Source organism: Bos taurus, chromosome 29 (assembly GCF_002263795.3).
Source record: "Bos taurus isolate L1 Dominette 01449 registration number 42190680 breed Hereford chromosome 29, ARS-UCD2.0, whole genome shotgun sequence".
Lineage (NCBI taxonomy): Eukaryota > Metazoa > Chordata > Mammalia > Artiodactyla > Bovidae > Bos > Bos taurus.
Window position 1 is genome coordinate 1234153 of NC_037356.1, and position 25814 is coordinate 1259966.

Here is a 25814-nt window from a genome sequence, read left to right on the forward strand (position 1 = left end):
GTGGGGATTAAATTGATACAGCCACTCTGGAAGATGGTATGGATATTCCTTAAAAAGCTAGGTTAAAAATACCATATGACCCAGTAAATCCACTTCTGGGAATATACCCTGAGGAAACCAAAATTGAAAAAGACACATGTATCCCATTGTTCATTGCAGCACTATTTACAATAGCTCGAACATGGAAGCAACCTAGGTGTCCATCAACAGATGAATGGATAATGAAGTTGTGGTACATATACACAATGGAATATTACTCAGCCATAAAAGGAACACATTTGAGTCAGTTCTAATGAAGTGGATGAACCTAGAACCTATTATACAGAGTGAAGTGAGTCAGAAAGAGAAAGATAAATATTGTATTCTAATGCATATATACGGAATCTAGAAAAATGGTACTGAGGAATTTATTTACAGGACAGCAAAGGATAAACATGGAGAACAGACTTATGGACATGGGGAGAGGGGAAGCAAGGGTGAGATATACGGAAAGTAACATGGAAACTTACATTACCACGTGTAAAATAGATAGCCAACGGGAATTTGCTGTATGGCTCAGGAAACTCAAATAAGGGCTCTGTATCAACCTAGAGGGGTGGGATGGGGAGGGAGAGGGGAGGAAGCTTCAAAAGGGAGGGGATATATGTATACCTATGGCTGATTCAAGTTGAGGTTTGACAAAAGACAAAGAAAAAAATTGCAAGTTCAGACCAATATTTCCCATTCCAACCAATCACCATGGGTTTACCCCAGTCTCCCTTCCCCCATCATCATCGTCAATATATTCATTTATTTTCTGTATCCCTCTGTATTTAGGCAATCTCCTAACTGGGCAGGATGTCTCTTCATCCCCAGTCCCACAAGCCTGACCACACTGGTCCTGATGACCTGTCTGGCTGTAGTTAGCTGAGTCTGCAGCATTGAATAAGGATGCAATTCATTGCATAAAACAGGGTTATAAAACTTCATATAAAAATACATTTTATTTGATTTAAAAGTACATTTAAACTGTATATGATACTTATTTCATTTTTAGTGGTGACTGTGGTCTATTAAAAATGAAATTCCTTATTAGAATTTCTGGCACATATGATAGGAGAGAAATGTCAAGAGAAGGCCCTAATTTTAGGAAATTGCTCAGTAAAAACAGCAATCATATCCTACTGAGCATTTGAAGAGGTGGTTGGGTTAGAAATGGCTTCTCTAGGATGTATTGGATTTCAATAAATGGATCAGAAATGGATCAGAGAAACAGAAGATAGGACATGTTGCCAAAGAAGAAGCAGAATGAGTAAAATCAAGAAGTATCTGGGGGAAGTGAGTAGGTCAATTTGGCAGAAGAAAAAATTCATGAAGGGGGATTGAGGAACAAAAACATGTAAAGTTAGCCTGTGGAGAGGATCCTGGTGGTGGTTCAGATTTATTTTGTAGGCAATAGAGAGATACCATTCATCCTTAGAGTGTCATGATAAAGATGAGTCTAGCAGCAATGGTCAAGATGCATTGATGGGAGAGAGAGAGTTAGGCCACTCTTGCAGTGGTTTTAGTCTTGACAATAAAGGCACTGGTGGGCTGGTGGGTCAGTCAAGGTTTAATCTGGAAAGCAGAGCTACTCTGAGTATATGGAATAAGGATTTGTTGTAGATAAAGACCTTAACCATCATGAGAGAAGCCATGGAAGTAAGGGTCCAACAAGGGGAGTTGGAACATTCAGGATAAGTCACTAACTAGTCCACCTGAAGCACTGGCATGGGTGGAAAGTTGGAGCTTCAGCTTGGAGGATAGGTGTGTATAGCCTCCAGGGCGGGACCTCAAAGGAGAGGTGGCAGACAACTCTGTGGGAAGTTGTCACTTCTGCATAGCTACTCTTTCTCTGGTCTGCAGCCATGTATTTGGTAGTGAGCCTGGGCTACTGTTAGTCATCAGAGCCAACAATTGGGAATGAAAGCTAATCATCTAGTAGGCGAGAGCAAGACAGTCCAGATAAGCTAGAACACCCATCTTCCTCTGCATCTATCTGTCTCTACTTCTCATCATGATGACCTTCAGAGAGCAATGGCTGCGAATTCACTCCACCTTCCAAGACTTGCACAGATTCTTTGAATTACTCTATGTCCCCTGGGAAGTAGAAGCCAGAATGGAGTTAATGATGCAAGAGACTTTTAAGAGAACCATCTCTGCAGGAAACTGGAGAGTCAGGGTAGGAGGGAGGCGAAAGAGCCATCAGACCATGAAGCATATCTGGTCCTGGATGAAAGAGAGAAGGGAGAAATGATGGTTGGATGGATCAGCATAGTTCTAAGAGACTTTGGCAAAACCATGGGATTCCTTAAGCAAAATCAGAGGCATGTCCATCAGAGGAAACTTCCCTGTCATAGATATGAGCTGCTTTAGTATCCCTGCCACACTCAGTCACTGTTTGAGGGTGGCCCATGGGAAGTGAAGCCTGGGTGCTTACATGGTGATGGATTTTAGAATCCAGCATCTGACACCAGTCAGTTGCACTCCCTGTAGCTGGAAATCCAAGAATCTTCTCATAGCCACCACATTCTTCTCTTGATCAAGTCTTCAGTTCAGTCGCTCAGTCGTGTCTGACTCTTTGCGACCCCATGAACCACAGCATGCCAGGCCTCCCTGTCCATCACCAGCTCCCGGAGTTCACCCAAACTCACGTGCATCAAGTCGGTGATGCCATCCAGTCATCTCATCCTCTGTCGTCCCCTTCTCCTCCTGCCCGCAATCCCTGCTAGCATCAGGGTCTTTTCCAATGAGTCAACCTGAAACCATATAGGGAAAATACTAAGTTCTAGCCTAACTAAGGCAGTGGCACCCCGCTCCAGTACTCTTGCCTGGAAAATCCCATGGACGGAGGGCCTGGTGGGCTGTAGTCCATGGGGTCGCTAAAAGTCAGACACGACTAAGCGACTTCACTTTCACTTTTCACTTTCATGCATTGGAGAAGGAAATGGCAACCCACTCCAGTGTTCTTGCCTGGAGAATCCCAGGGATGGGGGAGCCTCGTGGGCTGCCGTCTATGGGGTCGCACAGAGTCAGACATGACTGAAGCGACTTAGCAGTAGCCTAACTAAATTAGCCACAATTGGTAACAGTAGGGATAAGCAGAGGACTTGGGAAATGCCTCAAGAAGGCAGACAAGGACAGGGGTTGGTGACTGGCTGGATGAAGGGGCCAAGCAGAAGAGGATCAAAATGTGTCTTGTCTAGGCTGCTGGGTATCTTTAAGAGAAAGAGAAAAGAAATTTTGAAGAAAGAGCTGGTCTGAAGGAAAGCCAGCAAATCTAGTTTTAGATGAATGAGAGATCCTGGAAGGACATGCAGGGAGAGCTTTCTAACAAGCAGCTGGAAACACTTCACTAGTTCTTGGGCAGAAGCACAGAGAGAAAGATTTGATGGTCATGCACCAAGGAGATCAAACCAGTTAGTCCTAAAGGAAATTAACCCTGAATATTCATTGGAAGGACTGATGCTGCAGATGAAACTCCAATACTTTGGCCACCTGATGCAAAGAGTTGACTCACTGGAAAAGACTCTGATGCTGGGAAAGATTGAGGGCAGGAGGAGATGGGGGCGACAGAGGACAAGATGGTTGGATGGGATCACTGACTCAATGGACATGAGTTTGAGCAAACTCTGGGAGATAGTGAAGGACAGGGAAGCCTAGAATGCTGCAGTCCACGGGGCCACAAAGAATCAGACACAACTGAGTGACTGAGCAACAACAGCAACAACAAGGATTTGTGGAAGGCATGAGAATAGGTGGATTCTAGAGAGTGGAGAAAGAAGAGAGGACTAAATCCAGGCTTTTACCCACATCTAGGGAGACTCTGAGACCAAAGGGACATAAAGATCATTCTGAGATAGAAAGAAACTGGGAACCAAGATCACAGATGGCAATAAGGGCCAGATGAAGTAGAGTCTCAAGGAGGAAATGATCTTGGGTGGCCTTGGTTGAAGCGGCTTGAAACAGGGCTTTGCTTCCTGGAAGAGGCTGAGGTTGGGTTGCAGTAGTGACAGCACCAGATTCTAGGCCCTAGACCAGTGGTTGTAATCTTTGAAGTCTCACCCATGCAGTGGATGTGCTACCTGGGACCTTTTCCCAACTGGGACTCCAGATGTGCTGTGACATGGGACTTACCAGGGCTGATTAAGTCTGATGTTGATTCAAACCTAATTTGCCTTGCCTTGGACACTGAAAAAAGATCTTAATGACCCAGATAACCACGATAGTATGATCACTCAGAGCCAGACATCTTGGAGTGCAAAGCCAAATGGGCCTTAGGAAGCATCATTATGAACAAAGCTAGTGGAGGTGATGGAATTCCAGTTGAGCTATTTCAAATCCTAAAAGATGATGCTGTGAAAGTGCTGCACTCAATATGCCAGCAAATTTGGAAAACTCAAAAGTGGCCACAGGACTGGAAAAGATCAGTTTTCATTCCAATCCCAAAGAAAGGCAATGCCAAAGAATGTTCAGACTACCCCACAATTGCACTCATCTCACACACCAGCAAAGTAATGCACAAAATCTTCCAAGCCAGGCTTCAACAGTACATGAACCATGAATTTCCAGATGTTCAAGCTGGATTTCAAAAAGGCAGAGGAACCAGAGATCAAACTGCCAACATCTATTGGATTATCAAAAAAGTAACAGAGTTCCAGAAAAACATCTACTTCTGATTTATTGACTACGCCAAAGACTTTGACTATGTGGATCACAACAAACTGTGGAAGATTCTCAAAGAGATGGAAATACCAGACCATCTGACCTGCCTCCTAAGAAATCTGTATGCAGGTCAAGAGGCAACAGTTAGAACTGGATGTGGAAAAGTGGACTGGTTCCAAATTGGGAAAGGAGTATGTCAAGGCTGTATGTTGTCACCCTACTTATTTAACTTATATGCAGAGTACATCATGCAGAATGCTGGGCTGGAAGAAGCACAAGCTGGAATCAAGATTTTTAGGAGAAATTTCAATAACCTCAGATATGCAGATGACACCACCCTTATGGCAGGAAGTGAAGAAAAACTAAAGAGCCTCTTGATGAAAGAGGAAAGTGAAAAAGTTTGCTTAAAACTCAACATTCAGAAAACTAAGATCATGGCATCTGGTCCCATCACTTCATGGCAAGTAGATGGGGAAACATGGAAGCAATGACAGACTTTATTTTCTTGCGCTCCAAAATCACTGCAGATGGTGACTGCAGCCATGAAATTAAAAGATGCTTGCTCTTTGAAAGAAAAGCTATGACCAACATAGACAGCAAATTACAAAGCAGAGAAATTACTTTGCCAACAAAGGTCCATCTAGTCAAAGCTAGTTTTTCCAGTAGCCATGTATGGATGTGAGAGTTGGACCGTGAAGAAGGCTGAGTGCTGAAGAATTGATGCTTTTGAACTGTGTTGTTGGAGAAGAGTCTTGAGAGTCCCCTGGACTTCAAGGAGATCCAACCAGTCCATCCTAAAGGAAATCAGTCCTGAGTACTCATTGGAAAGACTGATGCTGAAGCTGAAGCTCCAATATTTTGGTCAACTGATTAGAAGAACTGATTCATTGGAAAAGCCCCTGATACTGGGAAAGATTGAAAGCAGGAGGAGAAGGGGATGGCAGAGGATGAGATGGTTGGACTCGAGGGACATGAGTTTGAGTCAGCTCTGGGAGTTGCTGATGGACAGGAAGCCTTGTGCTGCGGCCTTGTGTGCTGCAGTCCATGGAGTTGCAAAGAGTCAGACACGACTGAGTGCATAAACTGAACTGAGACCAGTGGTCAGTGACAAGGTCCTGCTCTTCAGCTTTGCAAACAAAGAATTCCCACGAAAAGGGAAAGTAGTGAAACAAGTAAAGTGTCTTATTAGGAGGAAAAAAAAGAGCACAGTACATGTTGATAGCCACACAGGCGAACTCAGAGAGAGAGAGAGAGTTGGGCCCTCGTGTTAGTTTGAATCACTTTTATGGGGCATTTCGTTTGAGTTTCCTATAGCCAATCATTTTGATTTGCCTGGTTCTGAGTCCATATTTGCTATGTCTCAGGATCCTCCTATGTGTGCACATGTATCTCTTAGCCAAAATGGATTCTACTGAAAAGGCCTGCGGGTAGTTAGCATCACTTACTATGGGATGGCACCCCTCTTCCCATTTTGATCTTGAAGGAGGTTTTCTGCACATCCTTAGTCCGAGGGGTCCTCTTTCCTCAGAAACACCAGCCATACGGTAGATCCAGAGACACTAGGAGATTGAGGACACAGCACACCTGCTGTTAAATTTGGGATTAAAAGCCCATTTGAGTTTTTGCATAGTGTAATTTCCAAGGAGAGGCAGAGGTGAACACAGTTCTTTGGACATGAAGAAAGGAAGTGTTAGTCACTTAGTTGTGTCTGACTCTTGGTGACCTGATGGACTGTGTAGCCCCCCAGGCTCCTCTGTCTGTGGGGTTTCCCAGGCCGGAACACTGGAGTAGGGAGCCATTCCTGTCTCCAGGGGATCTTCCCAACCCAGGGATCAGACCCAGATCTCCTGCATTGCAGGTAGGTTCTTTACCACTGAGCCACCAGGGAAGCCCTGAGGAAATGAGCAGCAGGTTAAAAAAGTAATGGCTGCAGGAGTAAGCTAGTGGAGCCGTCTGTCCACATGGAGAACCATGGAGGGTTCTCAGGTGAGGGCAGATTTGAGCAGGATTGTGTGCAGAAAGGGAGGAGCCGATAGAAAAAAAGAGAGTCTGGCAGTGTTACAAAGGACAATACCCTGAAAGGGCCTGGAAAGGTGGAACCAAGAGCTCAGCAGAAGGAGGGGTTGCTGTCAGAAGGAAGACACATGGACTTCTTTCACAGATACACCCCCTCCCCTGCCCCCAGCGGAGGTAATCCTGACCTCTTCTGTAGATGTCCTCCCTAATATCCTGAGAGTAATTAGCTCCATGCATTTTATTACAAACAGCACCTCATAAGCCAATCATACTTTCACAAATTAAAAATATAAGTCTCTTGGCTTTTTAACACAGCTTTTGCTTATTAAAACTAACTTCATGGAGCAATTAACAAATAGAAATATCTTGCAACTCACTAGAGAAGAATCATCCATAGATGTCAGAATTCTGGCATTTTATTCCTACATTAAATCTAAGGACATGGGGGTTTGTTAAAGTGCCTTTTTATTTGGAGATTTGTGGAGTTAGCATCTTCTGGCTGTCTTCAGCAAGATAATTTAGGTAAGAAAGTTTGTGCATATCTTTTAGCGCAGGTGACAACTTCCAATGAAGGATTTTACAGAGAGCAGAACACGGGCATTAATAACACAATGTCCTCACCAGTCACACATATTTCTTTTTTATAACAAGCATCTTGTTTGGTAATGCCAGGACAGCAGAGTGAAGATCCTGCCACATTGAAATTCATGAAGTCCATTCCACTTTATGAAATGCACACATAAAGACTTTGTGCTCAACTCTTTCTAAATTGCTGTATCTATCCTTATGACTTAGGGATTTGTGAAATACTCTCCTGGTAATAATACTTTAAAATGCATCTCCCCTGCAGTATACCCATTATGTCGATTGAACTACATAAGAGATTCTTAAAATACAGACTGTCTTATTTGTATAAGGATCATTATCTGGGGAGGATGCCATGCTTGGGAGTAGGGGGAAGAACTAATGGCTGTATTAGAGGTCTGACTGGGGCTCAGCATCTTTGGAAGAGCAGCTGGACATCCATGCTGTCAAAGTACATGAGGCAAATCAAAAGACTAGAATTCATTTCCTTTTGTAAGATGAAAGGGAACGATGAAGAAAGTGTGCACTCACCATCGCTCTGGTTCAATCCCTTTCTGTAGGCCGCTCTGCCAAGCCTGGCTTATTGAGACCAGCTAGGGAGAAGAATTGTCTGATTTATGGAATGTTTTCAAAGAAATTCACTTTTTATACTCCTAAATGCAAATAATCACTCAATAATAGCTCAGACTTGGTCCACATTTTCCCATGTGGGTGTCCTGACGAGCTGACAACGATTTGTAGTTAGCCTAGTGACTGTGTGTGCAATATGTTGATGCTTCTCAAGGGCTGTCTTTAAGCATGCTTTTTACTCTCAGTATTCTTCCTGAAACTTTGTTTATTCTAGTAAGTAAACTTTTAGGAATAAGCTTTAGTCATGTCTCTGTTCCATGAATTAAAATTTAGTGGGACCTCAAGTGAAGTGAAGTGAATTGAAGTGAAGTGAAGTCGCTCAGTCGTGTCCGACTCTTTGCGACCCCATGGACTGTAGCCTACTACGCTCCTTTGTCCATGGGATTTTCCAGGCAAGAGTACTGGAGTGGGTTGCCATTTCCTTCTCCAGAGGATCTTCCCAACCCAGGGATCACAAGGAGGATTTATTTGTGTGTGTGTATGTGTGTGCACATTTGTATGTATGTTTTTAGCCATTTTATTTTTAACTCAGGAAGGAGAAAAAGAAAACAGCAAGTTATCACCAAGTTATAGGCCACAGTGTCATATAAGCTCTGAGCATAGTGATTAGAACATGATCTCAAGGGAGGTGAATTGGTTTTTTTGAATGTATGCTGTGCTCCAGACCATGAATTAGGTGATTTTGTGTTAGAATCCAGGATTTAGAAATCTCGACATACTGCATGCATGGTCACTATGCTAATTGCAAATCACTGTGGGTTCCAGTCAGGACACCCACCTGGGAAAAGAGATTCTTGTAATCTAGTATTCTAATCATCTAATATCAAAATATGCTCCCTGAAAAGACACAGAAAAGCTTGAGATTAGGCCCTGGGACAGAGAGTAATCAGGAGGCAATTAAGTGGCAGCCTTGACTCACTGAAAAAAGCAGATGACCTAGAATAAAGACAAAGAAGGAAAAAAAACCCAAAACCAGTGTCCCTCAAGACAAAAACAGTAACAAAAAAACCCTGAAGCAAAATCAAATACAGAGCGAGTAAAACAGATAGACTCAAATCAGCAGACTTAAGCTCACACGCTTTTCATAAGAGTCCAGCTTCATGATTCTTCACTCAGAATCAATATATTCTTTTTCTAAGTTTTTTATTGTAGTAAAATTTACATAATATGAAACATACTATTTAGCCATATTTAACTGTACGGTTCCATGGCACTAAGTACATTGACATTGTTGTACAATTTTTATCATCATCCATCTCCTGAATTTTCATCACCTTCCTAAACTGAAACTCTGTCTCCCTTAAACATTAACTTCCTATTTTCCCTCCCCACCCCTCCCACCCACCCAGCCCTGGGCCTCTACCAGTGTACTTTCTGACTCTCAGTTTGACTCTTTAGGTACCTCATGCAAGTGGACTCAAACAGTATTTGTCTGCATATTGTGCTTCCCTGGTGGCTCAGTGGTGAAGAATTTGCCCTCTATGCAGGAGCCACAGGAGCCGCAGGTTCGATCCCTGTGTTGGGAAGATTCCCTGGAGAAGGGCATGGTAACCACTCCAATATTCTTGCTTGGAGAATCCCATGGTCAGAGGAGCCTGGGGGGCTACAGTTCATGGGTTGCAAAGAGCTGGACGTGACTGAAGTGACTGAGCAACGTATATTGGAATGCATTTTTAGGGTTAATTTAATGTATGTCCTACAAACAGTCTTGTGCCTTCCTTTTCTATCCCCTGCACTATATAGGTTCTCACTAGCTATTTTATACACGGCAGTGTATATACATCGATCCCAATCTCCCGATTTATCCCACCCCCTTTCCCTTCTTGGTGTCCATACAATTGTTGTACACATCTGTGTCTCTATTTCTGCTTTGCAAATAGGTTCATCTGTACTATTTTTCTCTATTCTTATATTGGACACAATTTTAACTCACTTCAATGAGTGGTTTCTGGTTTCTTAGCCAATTAAAGATTAGCAGCAACCTGTTCCATTAAGGTGCTGGTAGTATCACCTGTAATTCTAATAGAAGGAGCAGCTATAGCCCACTATGTCTAGCAGATGTCCAAACTCAACATCTGCCACTCCAGGGTCTCTGACATAGAGGGTGAAGTGCTTCAATAATCCCTACATGTATTTCTGTATTATAGCACAGAGAAATATGACTCTGAGTCATCAAGCAAAGAAGGGTTTATGTCCACTGAACTCATGTTAAGGTGGGAAAGATATCCAAAATATCAAAATATTTTGGAGTATAGTTTCTAATGCATTTAAATTTTATTTTTTTTTAAATTTTATTGAAATATAGTCGATTTACAATGTTGTGTTAGCTTTAAGTGTACAGCAAAGTGACTCAGTTCCACATTTATATATTCTACTTTACATTCATTTCCATTATAGGTTATCACAAGATATTGAGAATAGTTCTCAGTGCTATACAGTAGGTCCTTGTTTATTTTATATACAGTAACGTGTATATGTTAATCCTAAACTCCCAATTTATCCCTCCTCCACTGTAAATTTTATTGATAAGGGATATTTATGACAGAGATAGAAAAACACTAGTTTTTCTTTTATTTCATTCTTTTCCTCAGTCATTTACTTACTCATAATTTTTATCCATTCAACAAAATTTGATGTGGCTGAGATATGTCTATATTAAGACATTAAGGAAGTACTGTGTTTTCAGGTGGTCTGATTTCCAGTTGATTTTTTTCTTTATGGCCACATATAGCTGGGTGATGAGTTGTTTAACGGATTCCCTGTTGGACATGCAGATTACGTATAGTATCTTCTGCTACAACAGAACTGCCTCATTTCTCCAGCCTGTTCCCTGAGAGGGGCTGACCAGTGCCCGGTGGCTGAGCCGTGCCCTGCCCACTGCCCTCCCGTCTTCCCTGCTCTCCGGGTCGCCGCTCTGACCCATGTGCTTGGACGCTCCCCCACCCCTCCAGGGCCTTGGCCTGATCAAGCGTGGCCCTGCACCTTCCTCCTGTTTAGACATCTCTCCTCTTGGATTGGGACATGCTTCCGGTGCAAACCCCCATCTCCTCTTGAGGACTCCCCTGAATCCCCAGGTAAGGGGTCGGGGGCTCTCTGTGTATCCTATGTCCCTTGGCCAAACAAGAACCTCTTTTGTTGGGTTCCCCCTGGCCTCCCGCTGGGGTGAGAGTCTCCTTCCCAGCACAGGGCCTCGATCTTGCTGCTTTCTCAGGAAACACCAGGGGAATGAGCCCCTTGGGGTGGCATCAGGGGTCCCCATCCTCATAGAGGGGTAAAGTGTACCGGAACACCCAGAAGGTCCCAGGCAGGGTGGGAGAGCTGGAGTGGGGTTCAGAAACCAGGGGAAGACAGGATCATAGCTGGCCAAGAGGAAAGAGGGGGCAGTGATCACTGGTGGGAACTTGAGGGGATTCCTGGGGAGACAGAGAGGCGGGGGAAGGTATGGCAGGCTGTGAGCTGAGGAGTTTAAAGGCAGGGAAATGGAAGATGGGGCGGGGCCTGGCCCTGAGGGCTGGAGCTTAGGGAAGAGCCTCAACCAGCCCGCCTCACTGGGTGCAGGCAGGGCTTCAGGACTGGGGGTCTGAGGGCGTGGGATTTGCTACTCAAGCACCTGAGAACGCTGTATGAAAGAGGGCAGGTGGCAGCTTACTCTAAGTGCCTCAGTCTGCCTGTTTGTGGGGTTGGAGAACCCTCCCTGGTTTGGAGAAGGTGACCCAAGCCTTGCAGTCTACTGCCTGCTTGAAGCTGGCACGGCTTGTTTGGCTCTGCCTGGTCCGGGTTCTCGGGGGGCTGGCTCCCCTGCTTCCCCTCACAGTCCTGGGATAGAGACTGACGCACACGCTCTAGGAAGGCTCTGATGGGGGCCTCCCCAAGTTGTCCTACTCGAGAACCATCTGGGAACTCAGAAAAAATTTCTGGTGCCAGAGGCCCCCCCAGCCTTGGTGACGGGGAATCCCTGGGGCTGGGGGCTGGGTGTGGGGCCTTTGAGGTTCCCCAGCAATTCCACTGTGAGGCTGAGTTGAGACCCCCCTACCCCGCAAGCTGCACTGGGCAATGCTGACCACACAGCAGAGGAACCAGGCCTTTCCTCTTTTGCAGTGCTGGCCACGGGCCAGCCTGACACTGCATGTGACTGCTGCCTGGAGTGGCCTGGGCGCCTAGAATGGGCAGCAGGTAGATTCACCTCAAAGCTATCCCCTCCTCTCTCCCTGTCCCGCCGTAGAGGACATCTTTGTTGATCACGTCTGTCCTGGGCAGACTGGCTGACCAGCTCTACTAGTCCTACAATCACGCTGCCTGGGCTGTCGACGCCACAATCCTCTATGTGGAATCCGCTGGCTGGCGGACGCTGAGCACAGCCCTCTGCCTCTCTCTGCCGCAAGTGACATCGCCCCCACCTGGAGGCTGGAAGGGAGCACCTGAAATCCGGGGCGGATGGGCGATAGGCGGGAGGCCCAAGGGTCTTAACCTCTCTGCTTTTCCTCCTCCTGTCACCGCTTCACTGCCTCCGTCCCCAGTGCTGCTGGAACAGTTGAAAGAACGGATGAACAAACAGAGTTCCTCAAAGCTGGTGGCTTTAAGCAACACAAGTCGATCATCTTCAAGTTCTGGAGCTCAGAAGTCCAAAATGAGTCTCCCTGGGCTAACACCAAGGGGTGGGCAGCGCTATGCTCCTCCCATAGGCTGCAGGGGAGGATCTGTTCCCCGCCTTTCCAGCCCCTCAAGGCGTTTCTCCGCTTGTGGCCTCTTCCTCCTCTTGGAAGCACATCCCTGCAGCCTCTGCTTCTGTCGTGACAACTCCTTCTCTGCCTCTGAGCCTCCCCTGCCTCCTTCCTGTGAGGATCCTCAATTAAACCCCATCTGTAAAGGCCTTTTTGCCCTAGGAAGGGAGCACACATCCTGGGGATTAGGATGCGGACATCTTCAGGGAGGGTGACTGTGTTCCTAGACCCAGGAAGAGGAAGTAACTTGAGGTCCTGGGCAGAGGTGGCTGGTGTGGCTGCTTTTCCCCAGGTCCCTGCGTCCTGCTTGCGCTGTCATCAGCAAACATCCTCAGATAAAACAGCCAGGAGTTTCCATTGGCTCAGGGCTTCCAAAAACCACAAGGTTTCTAAAACTTTCAAACAGTGGTTTCCTCCCCTCTGCAAATTTTCGGTGTGGCTTTGTTCAGCGTGCCCTGACCCAGAAAGCACGGGAGAAGCAGGGCCTCTGCGCCCATGTTTCCTGGTGGCAAAAGAGTCTCAGATCCCTGAAGGAAGGCGGGTTCTGATTGATCTTAAACTACACAGATCTAGCAACCTTTAGGATCCAAATGCGACCTGGGGAAATGTTTCCTGGATGAAAGGGAAATGAAGAGCTATGAGGGAGCCATAAGAGCCAAATCACAGCCCAAAGCATTTCTTTTGGGGAAAGTTTAATTGTAAGTAAATGAATTTCTGTCATTAGTACAGATCTTGTGTACATAAACAGAGAAAAACCATTTGGGGCAATGTTATAGATTTAAAAGAATAAAAGGGAAAAGGAACAGAGGAGAAACAAAGAAAGAAAAGGAAGAAAACACTAAAACAGGAGGAGGAGGCCTGTTTCAGAGCATCAAGCTACTTCTCAGCTCAGGGTAAACTCTTTGGCTGCACCAAAATAATGTACCAACCCAAGAGATACAGAAAACCAGTCTGAACCATGTTCTAAGGCAAAGCTTACTCTGCTTGAAAACTCTCTTTCAAAGTTGGGTTTCGTTTATGCGTACAGTTGTGTTCAGCTAATATCTCAGACATTTATTTAGCCTTAAAATATTGTAGGGTTATTCAATCTACGCACTCTATTAAAACTATCCCTTACCAATTAGTTCCAAAAATATTTGGAGAGACACACACATACGCCAACATTTGTATTACTTTTAAATAATCCTAATCAAGTGTACCACTTCTTTGTGATCGCTGTCTTTTTGATCTCTGGCAGCCTTGGTCAGCAGTGACTTGAAACAGAATTTTGATTCCCAGCCAGAGACTGAGGGCGGGTCATGGCAGTGAGAGCTCCAAATCCTAGCCCCTAGATCGGTGGTCAGTGACAAGGCCTGGCACTTCATCTTTGCAGAAAAAGAATTCCTACAAAGACAAAAAGTAGTGAAACAAGTACAGTATTTATGAGGAGGAAAAAGAGTATAGTACGTGTGGGTAGACACACAGGCTGACTCAGACAGAGATAGTTGTGCCCTTGTGGTACTTTAAATCACTTAAATGGGGCATTTTTTCCAGGTTTCCTTTGGCCAGTCATTTTGATTTGCCTGGTTCTGAGTCCATATTTGGTATGTCTCAGGCTCCTCCCATGTGTGCAAATGCATCTCTTAGCCAACATGGGGTATAGCGAAGAGGCCTGTGGGTAGTTAGCTGCACTTCCATGAGGTGATGCCCCCTCCCCCACACTTTTTTTTTACAGGTTTAATGGGTTTAATAAGTTTATGTCTTCAGTTCCTATTTGCAGCACCCAATATTCCTTTGAAACACCAGACAGACCCAGCAGTGGCCAGCAGTCAAGTTCAGACAGCCAGAGTTTAAAAGTTCAGCTTCTCTGATTCTGTGCTGCAGTGGCACTTGTTGGAAATTGGCACCTCCCTATCTTTGGGGGAAATTTAAATGTAGATGCCTGTAAAGGGAGTGACCAGGAGCAGGGGAGCCTCCGTCCCTCCCGCATCCAACATATGTGCTTCACAGAAAAATAATAATAATAGGTCCACAAAATACAACAGCTAGAATTACAAAGGTCCATTCATCCAAGGGCAGCAAGAAGGTGGGTGGGGGGCAGGCAGAGGAAGTGGGAGGGGAAAAGGTGCAGGGAGAAAGGGGATTCAGGTCAGTCCAGGCATGGGGCTGGCAAACGCTAGAAAAGAGCTGTAGAAAAACCTGCGGTCTTTTCAGACTCACTGGTGTTTAAAATCCATACTGGTGTCAGGAAGATTCTGCCTTACATGCACCAGAGACAAAAATCCGGATTCCTCAGAGAGAAGGGACTGCGGACAGGGCTCTTGACAGGCGGGCCCTGCCTCCCCTGGGAGGGGTGGAGGGGAGCCAGCGGCTTCCAGCCCAGCCGGCCCCTCTGAGTGGCGGGCGACCCCTCCGCGGCCTGCAGCAGCCTTCAGTTTGACAGGAGCTGGTGCGGAGAGGGGGAGTTTTTCCGCAGCAGAAGTGGAGTTCCTTAGGGCCGCTCGCAGGTAGACCAGCTTGTGGAAGAGGCTATTGCTTAAGAAAACCACCAAGGAGAAGAGGCGCACCTGGAAAAGCTATGCTTTGCCGGGGTCTTTGCTTCACTGGCGCTGATAATGAATAGAGGAAAGAGGAGAGAGAAGAGGATCCACTGAGAACGCAGGAGGATCGCCTTGTGAGGAAAGCCAGGCAAACCAATCCAAAGTGGCAAGGCCAGTTCCTTTCTATGCCTGACAGCCGTGGGCGCATTTCGATTCCTGAAGGAGGAAGAGGGCCTCAAGCAAGAGGTTGAAGAGCGTGTCAGCAACGCCAGGGAACGGGGGAGGCCTCCTCACAGATAGCTCTAGTGCCAGGTCAGCTATGTCCTGAAAGCAAATCGCACCGAGGACTTTGCTGAGCACAGAGACGGGGAGCATCCAGACAGCACTGAAAACTGACGTGAGGAAGAATCGCAGTCACCAGCAGACATCCCCGGGTAGTGACAGATCACCAATCTGGATCACCCAGATCACCAGTCTGGGCCGTTACTGACTGAGGACAGGAATAAACACTGGATAAAACAAGAGGAGCCGGAACCAGACACAGACCACCCTTCCAAGCGCAGCACCGAAAATCTCTGCTAACAGCCCCGTGGCTCACCCCCACTGCTTCCCCTCTAGCTCTGGGCTCTCCTCTGAGCCAGGACACCTCTTGCCCTTCTCCGAAGCCTTCTCTCTTTTGCTGAATTCGAGCATTCAGCTTTGAGAGGACACAGATTCCCCAGATGGCGTCTTTGATTCCCCTGGTAAGGTCCTGCGGAAAGGTTTGACCCTGTCCGCCATCTCGTTACCGCCCAAACTCTCAACAACACGTGGGAGAGAGCAGTATCCCCAGACGTTCCATCGGAAGGACCGCGCAGCTTCGCTGCACGGCTCCGGCAGAGCGCCCGCCGCGGGTCGCCTCTCTGAGGCCTCCGCGCCTGTGCCCGTCTGCCGGGCGCCGCGCGCCCCCTTCCTGTCTGACCTCCAGTGTCGCAGGGAGGTCTCCTGACTGAGGATGAGAAAGTGTGGTCTCCTGTCCTCTGTCTGTGCAGGGCGCAGCCTCCGCTCCCAACCGTCCTGCTATTTTCTTCTTGGAGTATCTTCTTTTCCTAAACAACTGGAAGCCAGAGACATCAAATCTTCCACACACAGCCAAAGTAAGTGTCACAAAACTGATTCAATAAAACTGTGAAATGGGCTCACTTGATTCTCTTTGCTTTCATGACTTGCCTTTCTTGTAACATCTTTTAATTTCCTCATTTATCTTCATTATTAATTTCCTCATTTATTTATTGAGCACTTACTATCTGCTGGTATTAAAACATCTTAGAAAATACTAAGAATAATTTTTTTGACTTATTTTAGGCTGTGCTGTTTCTCACTGCTGCACGAGCTTTTCTCCAGTTGCAGCATGCGGGCTTCTCACTGCAGTGGCTTCTCTTGCTGTGGAACGCGGGCTGCAGGTGCACAGGCTGCTGTAGTTGCAACTTGCACTTTCCAGGGCACAAGGGCTTCAGTAGTTGTGGCTCCCCGGCTCTGGAGCACAGGCTCAGGAGTTTGGCCGCTTGGGCTTAGTTGCTCCGAGGCATGTGGGATCTTCCTGGATCAGGGATTGAACCTGTGTCTCCTATATTGGCAGGTGGATTCTTCACCCCCAAAGCCACCAGGGAAGCCCAGAAAATATTTTGATATTAATTTGTTTGTTTATTTCATTAGTTGTTTAAAGTTTAGTTTAGTTGCTCAGTCGTGTCGGACTCTTTGTGACCCCATGGACTGTAGCCTACCAGGCTCCTCTGTCCGTGGGATTGTCCCAGCAAGAGTACTGGATTGGGTGGCCATTTCCTTCTCCAGAGGATCTTCCCAACCCAGGGATCGAACACGGGTCTCCCACATTGTAGGCAGACGCTTTACCATCTGAGCCACCAGGGAAGTCCTATCATTACTTGTTAATTTACTTACAAATGAATATCTATCCATTCTTTTAAGTGTCAAGCTAGGTACTGGTGTTGCACTAATATATAAGATAAATATATCTATAGTCTAAGAGTATGGTCTGTAAGTCAAAGTGTTGCCTTCCCCAGGATATCTGCTTTTAAACTTTTTCAGATTGTAGAATAAAAGACTTTGAACTGTAGGATATTTAAAGAAACCTCCTTCTCTACCCTCTTATATGTGTCTGGAACCTGAGGATTAAGCTGACAAAAGACAGATTAATGCACAAGTGGGGAAAACAGGTTGGGGATAAATTGGGAGACTAGGATTGATATATATATATATACTACGTATCAAATGGGCTTCCCAGATGGTACTAGTGGTAAAGAACCTGCCTGTCAATGCAAGAGATTTAAGAGATGTGGGTTTGAGCCCTGGGTCAGGAAGATCCCCTGGAGGAGGACATGGCAACTCACTCTAGTATTCTTGCCTGGAAAATTCCATGGCCAGAAGAGCCTGGTGGGTATTAGTCCATAGGGTCACAAAGAGCCAGACTTGACTGAAGTGACTTAGCACATGCATAAAATAAGTAACTAATGAGAACTTATTGTATAGCAGAGGGGGGAAAAAAGATGGTACAATCTGTTTGTCGGACATATATTAAATTCACCTTAAAAGTGCATTTCTGACAAAACGAGTTCTGACAAAATGTGGTTCACTGGAGAAGGGAATAGCAAACCACTTCAGTATTCCTGCCTTGAGAACCCCATGAACAGTATGAAAAGGCAAAAAGATAGGACACTGAAAGATGAACTCCCCAGGTCGGTAGGTGCCCAATATGCTACTGGAGATCAATGGAGAAATAAGTCCAGAAAGAATGAAGAGATGGAGACAAAGCAAAAACAACACCCAGTTGTGGATGTGACTGGTGATGGAAGCAATATATTATATATAATATATAAATATATATTATATAGAATATATTATATATTAATATTACATATTATATATATATATATATATATAAAACCAAGGTTGGATGCTGTAAAGAGCAATATTGCACAGAAACCTGGAATGTTAGGTCCATGAATCAAGGCAAACTGGAAATGGTCAAACAGGAGGTGGCAAGAGTGAACATAGACATTTTAGGAATCAGTGAACTAAAATAAACTGGAATGGGTGAATTTAACTCAGACCATTATATTATATATTATAATTATAATATTATATAATATATATTATTAATAATATATAATATATAATATTATATAATATATATTAAATAATATATAATATATAATTAATACATAATATAATATTATAATTATAATATATATAATATATATTATATATTTATATATATTGTATTATATATTATATATAATATATAAATTACATATTATATAATACATAATATAATATTATGTAAACTACATATTATATAATATTAATATTATAATTATAATATTATATAACTTAGACCATTATATTATATATGACCATTATATCTACTACATGGGCAGGAATCTCTTAGAAGAAATGGAGTAGCCATCATAGTAAACAAATGTCTGAAATGCAGTACTTGGATGCAATCTCAAAAACAAGAGAATGCCTATTCTCTTCCAAGGCAAACTATTCAATGTCACAGTAATCCAAGTCTATGCTCCAACCAGTATGGTTCTATGAAGACCTATAAGACCTTCTAGAACTAACATGCCGAAAATATGTCCTTTTCATTATATGGGACTGGAATGCAAAAGTAGTAAGTCAAGAGATACCTGGAGTAACAAGCAAATTTGGCCTTGGAGTACAAAATGAAGCAGGTCAAATGCTAACAGAGTTCTGCCAAGAGAATGCACTGGTCATAGCAAACACCCTTTCCAACAACACAAGAGAAGACTCTTGTGGTCAATACCGAAATCAGATTGATTATATTCTTTGCAGCCAAAGATGGAGAAGCTCTATACAGTAAGCCAAAACAAGACTGGGAACTGACTGTGGCTCAGATCATGAACTTATTGCCAAATTCAGACTGAAATGGAAGGAAGTAGGGAAAACCACTAGATCATTAGTATGACCTAAATCAAATCCCTTACAATTATAAGGTAGAAGTGAGAAATAGATTCAAGGGATTAGATCTGATAGACAGAGTGCCTGAAAAACTGTGTATGGAGATCCATGACATTCTACAGGAGGCATTGATCAAGACTATGCCCAAGAAAAAGAAATGCAAAAAAGTAAAATGGTAGTCTGAGGAGACCTTACAAATAGCTGAGAAAAGAAGAGAAGCTAAAGGCAAAGGAGAAAAGGAAAGATATACCCAATTCAATGCAGAGTTCCAAAGAATAGCAAGGAGAGATAAGAAAGCCTTCCTCAGTGATCAATGCAAAGAAATAGAGGAAAACAATAGAATGGGAAAGACTAGAGATCTCTTCAAGAAAATTAGAGATACCAAGGGAACATTTCATGCAAAGATGGGCTCAATAAAGGACAGAAATGGTATGGACCTAACAGAAGCAGACGATATTAAGAAGAGGTGGCAAGAATACAAACTTGCCATATACAAAAAAGATCTTCAGGACCCAGATAATCACGATGGTGTGATCACTCACCTAGAGCCAGACATCCTGGAATGTGAAGTCAAGTGGGCCTTAGGAAGCATCACTACAAACAAAGCTAGTGGAGGTGATGGAATTCCGGTTGAGCTATTTCAAATCCTAAAAGATGACTCTGTGAAAGTGTTGCACTCGATATGCCAGCAAATTTGGAAAAGTCAGCAGTGGCCACAGGACTGGAAAAGGTCAGTTTTCACTCCAATCCAAAGAAAGGCAATGCCAAAGAATGTTCAAACTACCACACAATTGCACTCATTTCACAAGCCAGCAAATTAATGCTCAAAATCCTCCAAGTCAGGCTTCAACAGTACGTGAACCATGAACTTCCAGATGTTCAAGCTGAATTTAGGAAAGACAAAGGAACAAGAGATCAAATTGACAACATCCACTGGATCACTGAAAAAGCAAGAGAGTTCCAGAAAAACATCTACTTCTGCTTTATTGGCTATGCCAAAGCCTTTGACTGTGTGGATCACAACAAACTGTGGGAAATGAAGATCTTCAAGAGATTGGAATACCAGACCACCTCACCTGCCTCCTGAGAAATCTGTATGCAGGTCAAGAAGCAACAGTTACAACTGGACGTGGAAAATCAGACTGGTTCCAAATCAGGAAAGGAATACATCAAGATTATGTATTGTCACTCTGCTTATTTAACTTACATGCAGAGTACATCATGCAAAATGCTGGGCTGGATGAAGCACAAACTGGAGTCAAGATTGCTGGGAGAAATATCAATGACCTCAGATATGCAGATGACACCACCCTTATGGCAGAAAGTGAAGAACTAAAGAGCCTCTTGATGAAAGTGAAAGAGGAGAGTGAAAACGTTTGCTTAAAAATTAACATTCAGAAAACTAAGATTATGGTATCTGGGCCCATCACTTCATGGGAAATAGATGGGGAAACAGTGGAAACAGTGAGAGACTTTATTTTAGGGGCTCCAAAATCACTGCAGATGGTGAGTGCAGCCTTGAAATTAAAAGACAGTTGCTCCTTGGAAGAAGTGCTATGACCAACCTAGAGAGCATATTAAAAAGCAGAGACATTACTTTACCAACAAAGGTCTGTCTAGTCAAAGCTATGGTTTTTCTGGTAGTCATGTATGGATATGAGAGTTGAACCATAAGGAAAGCTGAGCACTGAAGAATTGATGCTTTTGAACTGTGGTGTTGGAGAAGACTCTTGAGAGTCTGTTGGACTGCAAGGAGATCCAACCAATCAATCCTAAAGGAAATCAGTCCTGAGTGTTCATTGGAAGGACTGGCGCTAAAGCTGAAACTCCAATACTTTGGCCACCTGATGTGAAGAACTGACTCATTGGAAAAGCCCCTGATGCTGGGAAAGATTGAAGGCAGGAGGAGAAGGGTTCGACAGAGGATGAGATGGTTGTATGGCATCACTGACTCAATGGACATGAATTTGAGCAATTCTGGGAGTTGGTGATGGACAGGGAGGCCTGGAGTGCTGCAGTCCATGGGGTCACAAAGAGTTGGACATAACTGAGCAACTGAACTGAAAAATGCATTTCAGTAAATACCAGGTGCAGACAAATACTGTTTGATTCCACTTACAGTCAAATTCATAGAGTCAGAAAGGACATTGGTAGGTGCCAGGGTTTCAGGGGTTGGGAGTGGCAGTGGGGGAAGGGGGCTTGGTGTTTAGTGGGGACAGAGTTTCTGTTTAGAAAAATGAAAAATTCAGCAGATGAATGAAGGTGAGAGTTGCATAACAATGAGAATGTACTTAGTGCCACTGAACTGTACAGTCAAATATGGTTAAAATAGTATGCTTTGTATTATGTGACTTTCACCACAATTAAAGAGCATTTTAGAAAGGACAGATTAAGAGGAGAAAAGTCACACACAAATTTTATTTGATGGTAATACTTTATTTTTTACGTGCACAGAGAACTTCACAGAAAAGTTAAGACTCAACAAGGCAGTTAAACCTGGGGGCTTATATACTATTGTATCAAAGGGCAATATATTTACAGAAAAACGACAAGACAAGGCAATAAATCGTGGAAAGATAAATATTTGAAAGTGAAAGTCACTCAGTAGTGTCCGACTCTTTGTGACCCCACGGACTATACAGTCCGTGGAATTCTCCATGCCAGAATACTGGAGTGGGCAGCCTTTCCCTTCCCCAGGGGATCTTCCGGAGTCGAACCCAGGTCTCCTACATTGCAGGCGGATTCTTTACCAGCTGCGCCACCAGGGAAGCTGGGGAAAACTAATGGAAGATGGGTGCTGTTTTAGCAAGACTCGTTTGTGCAGACCCATCTTGGGGCTTTCTGTCTCCTGGCTGTTCTCCTGATGTGGAAGACAGGAAAGAGAAAATGTTTGCAAAGGAAACTTTTTAGTCAGCTTTCAGGCAGGTAGGGCGAGGGCAAAGAGCTGTTTCTGAATTTGCCACTTCTTAACTTGTTTAACTCAGAAATAATCTCTATGCCAAAGTGGCACATCTTAGGGTGTCATATTCTGATCCTTTCAGTTCCTTATTAAAGGGGTGAGGGTACTGGGGCCCAGAGACAGAATCCCTGGGGACCACATCCCATCTGGATGAAGGCATTAGTAAGCTGGAGGCTTGAAGGGCTTTCTTTCTGGACCAAGGTACTGGTTATCATCTGCACAGCATACTCTCCAGTCAACCCTTTTGCATTGGTTTCATCTAAGCCACTGAACTTGCCTTCTGTTAATTAGCCTTTAATTTGGGCTTCTAGTGGTTGAAATCCCTGGTTTCATCCCTGTGTTATGCTCATCGCTTTCCGTTTCTCTGTCTTCTTCACCACTCAACCCCCTGCCCTGGTGGAGCTGATTTTCCTGGGCTGTGAGATTTCTTGTTGATTATAAATGTAGGTGAAAAGAGGGCCTTGGAGACATCAAATCTGCACTCCTCAGTCTACACCTCAGTGACCTTGGGCAAGTTATGTAATTTTCTAAATCTCTGTTTCTTCAGCTGTGTTGTTGTTCAGTCGCTCAGTCGGGTCTGACTTTTTTGTGACCCCATGGACTGCAGCCCACCAGGCTCCATTGTCTGTGGAATTCTTCAGGCAAGAGTACTGGAGTGGGTAGCCATTCCCTTCTCTAGGGGATCTTCTTGACCCAGTGATTGAACTTTGGTCTTCTGCATTGCGGACAGATTCTTTACTTTCTGAGTCAACAGGTTCACTCTATGTACAGTGTTGACATTATGTACATTCAGCTCAGTTCAGTCGCTCAGCCGTGTCTGACTCCTTGCGATCCCATGGACTGCAGCACACTTCCCTGTCCATCGCCAACTCCCGAGTTTACTCAAACTCATGTCCATTGAGTTGGTGATGCCATCCAACTATCTTGTCTTCTGTCATCCCCTTCTCCTTCTGCCCTCAGTCTTTGCCAGCATCAGAGTCTTTTCCAATGAGTCGGTTCTTTGCATCAGGTGGCCAAAGTATTGGAGTTTCAGCTTCAGTATCAGTCCTTCATATGAATATTCAGGGTTCATTTTCATTAGGATTGATTGGTTTGATCTCCTTGCTGTCCAAGGGACTCTGAAGAATCTTCCCCAACACCACAATTCAAAAGCATCAATTCTTTGGTGCTCAGCCTTCTTTATGGTTCAACTCTCACATCCATAAATGACTACTGGGAAAACCATAGCTTTGACTAGACGGACCTTTGTTGGCAAAATAATATCTCTGCTTTTTAATATGCTTCTAGGTTTGTCATAGCTTTTCTTCCAAGGAGTAAGCGTCTTTTAATTTCATGGCTGCAGTCACTATTGGCAGTGATTTTGGAGCCCAAGAAAATAAAGTCTCTCACTGTTTCTATGTTTCCCCATCTATTTGCCATGAAGTGATGGGACCAGATGCCATGATCTTAGCTTTTTGAATGTTGAGTTTTAAGTCAGCCTTTTCACTCTCCTTTTCACCTTCATCAAGAGGCTCTTTAGTTTCTCTTCACTTTTTGCCATAAGGGTGGTGTCATCTGCATATCTGAGGTTATTGATATTTTTCCCAGCAATCTTGATTCCAGCTTGTGCTTCATCCAACCTGGCATTTAGCATGATGTACTCTGCATGTAAGTTAAATAAGCAGGGTGACAATACACAGCCTTAACATACTCCTTTCCCTATTTGGAACAAGTCTTGTCCTGTGTCCAGTTGTAACTGTTGCTTCTTGACCTGCATACAGATTTCTCAGGAGGCAGGTGAGGTGGTCTGGTATTTCAGTCTCTTGAAGAATTTTCCACAGTTTGTTGTGATCCACACAGTCAAAGGCTTTGGCATAGTCAATAAAGCAGAAGTAGATGCTTTTTTGGAACTCTGTTGCTTTTTCTATCATCCGACAGATATTGGCAATTTGATCTCTGGTTCCTCTACCTTTTCTAAATCCAGCTTGAACATCTGGAAGTTTATGGTTCACATACTGTTGAAGCCTAGCTTGAAGAATTTTGAGGATTACTTTGCCAGCTATCAAAGAGGGCTAATAACAGCTGCCCAAAGACTCTGAGAATTTTATGTATTGAGAAACTCTCAGTTACTTACAACTAATATTTATTGAGTATTTATGGAATACCAGGCACTTTTCTAAATACCTGAAGTATATTTATCTCAGTAAATCGTTTTAACCAGGGTGTAAGTAGACATCATTCTTATACTACTTTTATAGAGGAGGAAAGTAGAGGGGAGAGAACCTAAATATGGTTATTTAGGTGCTAGAGCTGTTTGGGATTCACTCTATCAGGCTCCAGAGCTCTGGTTTGTAACCTCTATCTTACTGGCAGCCAGCCCAACCACATTTTCTCTCATTTTTTTGAGTGTCCTCAATCTTGCCTAGGGCTTCCCTGGTGGCTCAGTGGTAAAGAATTTGCTTTCCAGTGCACGAGACACAGGTTTGGTCCCTGGGTCGGAAAGATTCTCTTGAGGAGGAAATGGCAACCCACTCCAGTATTCTTGCCTGGAGAATCCCATGGACAGAGGAGCCTGGTGGGCTACAGTCCATGAGGTCACAAAAGAGTCAGACACGACTGAGCGACCGAGTCCTGACGCACACGCGCACGCACACACACATGCACGCACATACACACACACACACACACACACACACTACACACACACACAGAGCTTGCCTGCTGTCCTGCTGGTCCTCTCTGCTGACCCCTACTGGACACCACACAACAGGGCCAGTCGTCCCTTGGGTGGCTGAGGACGTGTTTTCATAAGCCTGAGGGATGAAACTCAGGAACCAGCTCCTTAGGAGCCCCTCCCCCTGGCCTATTGCATCACACCCACCACCGACCAGCAGTAATTGCCCACAGGTCTCACCAGCTGCAGAAACTCCTAGTCTCTGGAAAGCAAACACCAAAGTTCACAGGGTCTGGCATTCAGATCCTTCTCTTCCAGTTTTGACCCAACCCCCAGATTAGCCACCTAAACAACAATGCAGCAAAACTGGTTTGATGCATGATTTTCTGCTTCCATTTGTTTTCTCTCCTGATAGCTGTCCTCATGTAGATGAAAAGTGAAAGTGTTAGTGGTTCAGTCTGACTCTTTGTGACCCCGTGGACTGTAGCCCACCAGGCTCCTCTGTCCACAGGATTCTCCAGGCAAGAGTCCTAGGGTGGATTGCCATGCCCTCCTCCAGGAGCTCTTCCTAACCCAGGGATGGAACCCACATCCTGCACTGATAGGCAGGTTCTTTACCACTAGCGCCACCTGGGACTTTGAAGTCACACAGTTGGAATCCCAGCAACACCATTTCCTGTGCATTGAAGAGTCACTTAGTCTTGCTGAGTTTCCTTCTGTATGACATGGACTGGGGCTGGGGAGAAGGTCGAGTGACTGGATATGTGAATGGCACCTTGACTGATGCCTGGGATCTACTCCCATCCCCAAAGACCCCTCCCTTCCTGCCTGGGAGCCCCTGCTCCAGCTAAGTAAATAGCAGAACTCTGGTTTCCCATGACAACAACTTTCTCATTATTTAAAAGAAAGAAAAAGTGCTTTATAATGAAAAGTGATCAAAACAAGATTGAGGTAAAAGACAAGGCGATCAGAAAGTACGAAATGAACATGGCACCTAAAAAACTGCATAAAGCCATGAGAGACCAGGGCAGTGCAAGCTGGTAATTATGTGTTAAGACTGAAGCATT

General features: G+C 44.5%; 1 pseudogene; it reads right to left on the reverse strand.

The window, feature by feature from the left end:
- Nucleotides 1–12234: 12234 nt before the first annotated feature.
- Nucleotides 12235–25814, reverse strand: part of LOC100140332 (uncharacterized) — a 45569-nt pseudogene continuing 31989 nt past the window's right edge.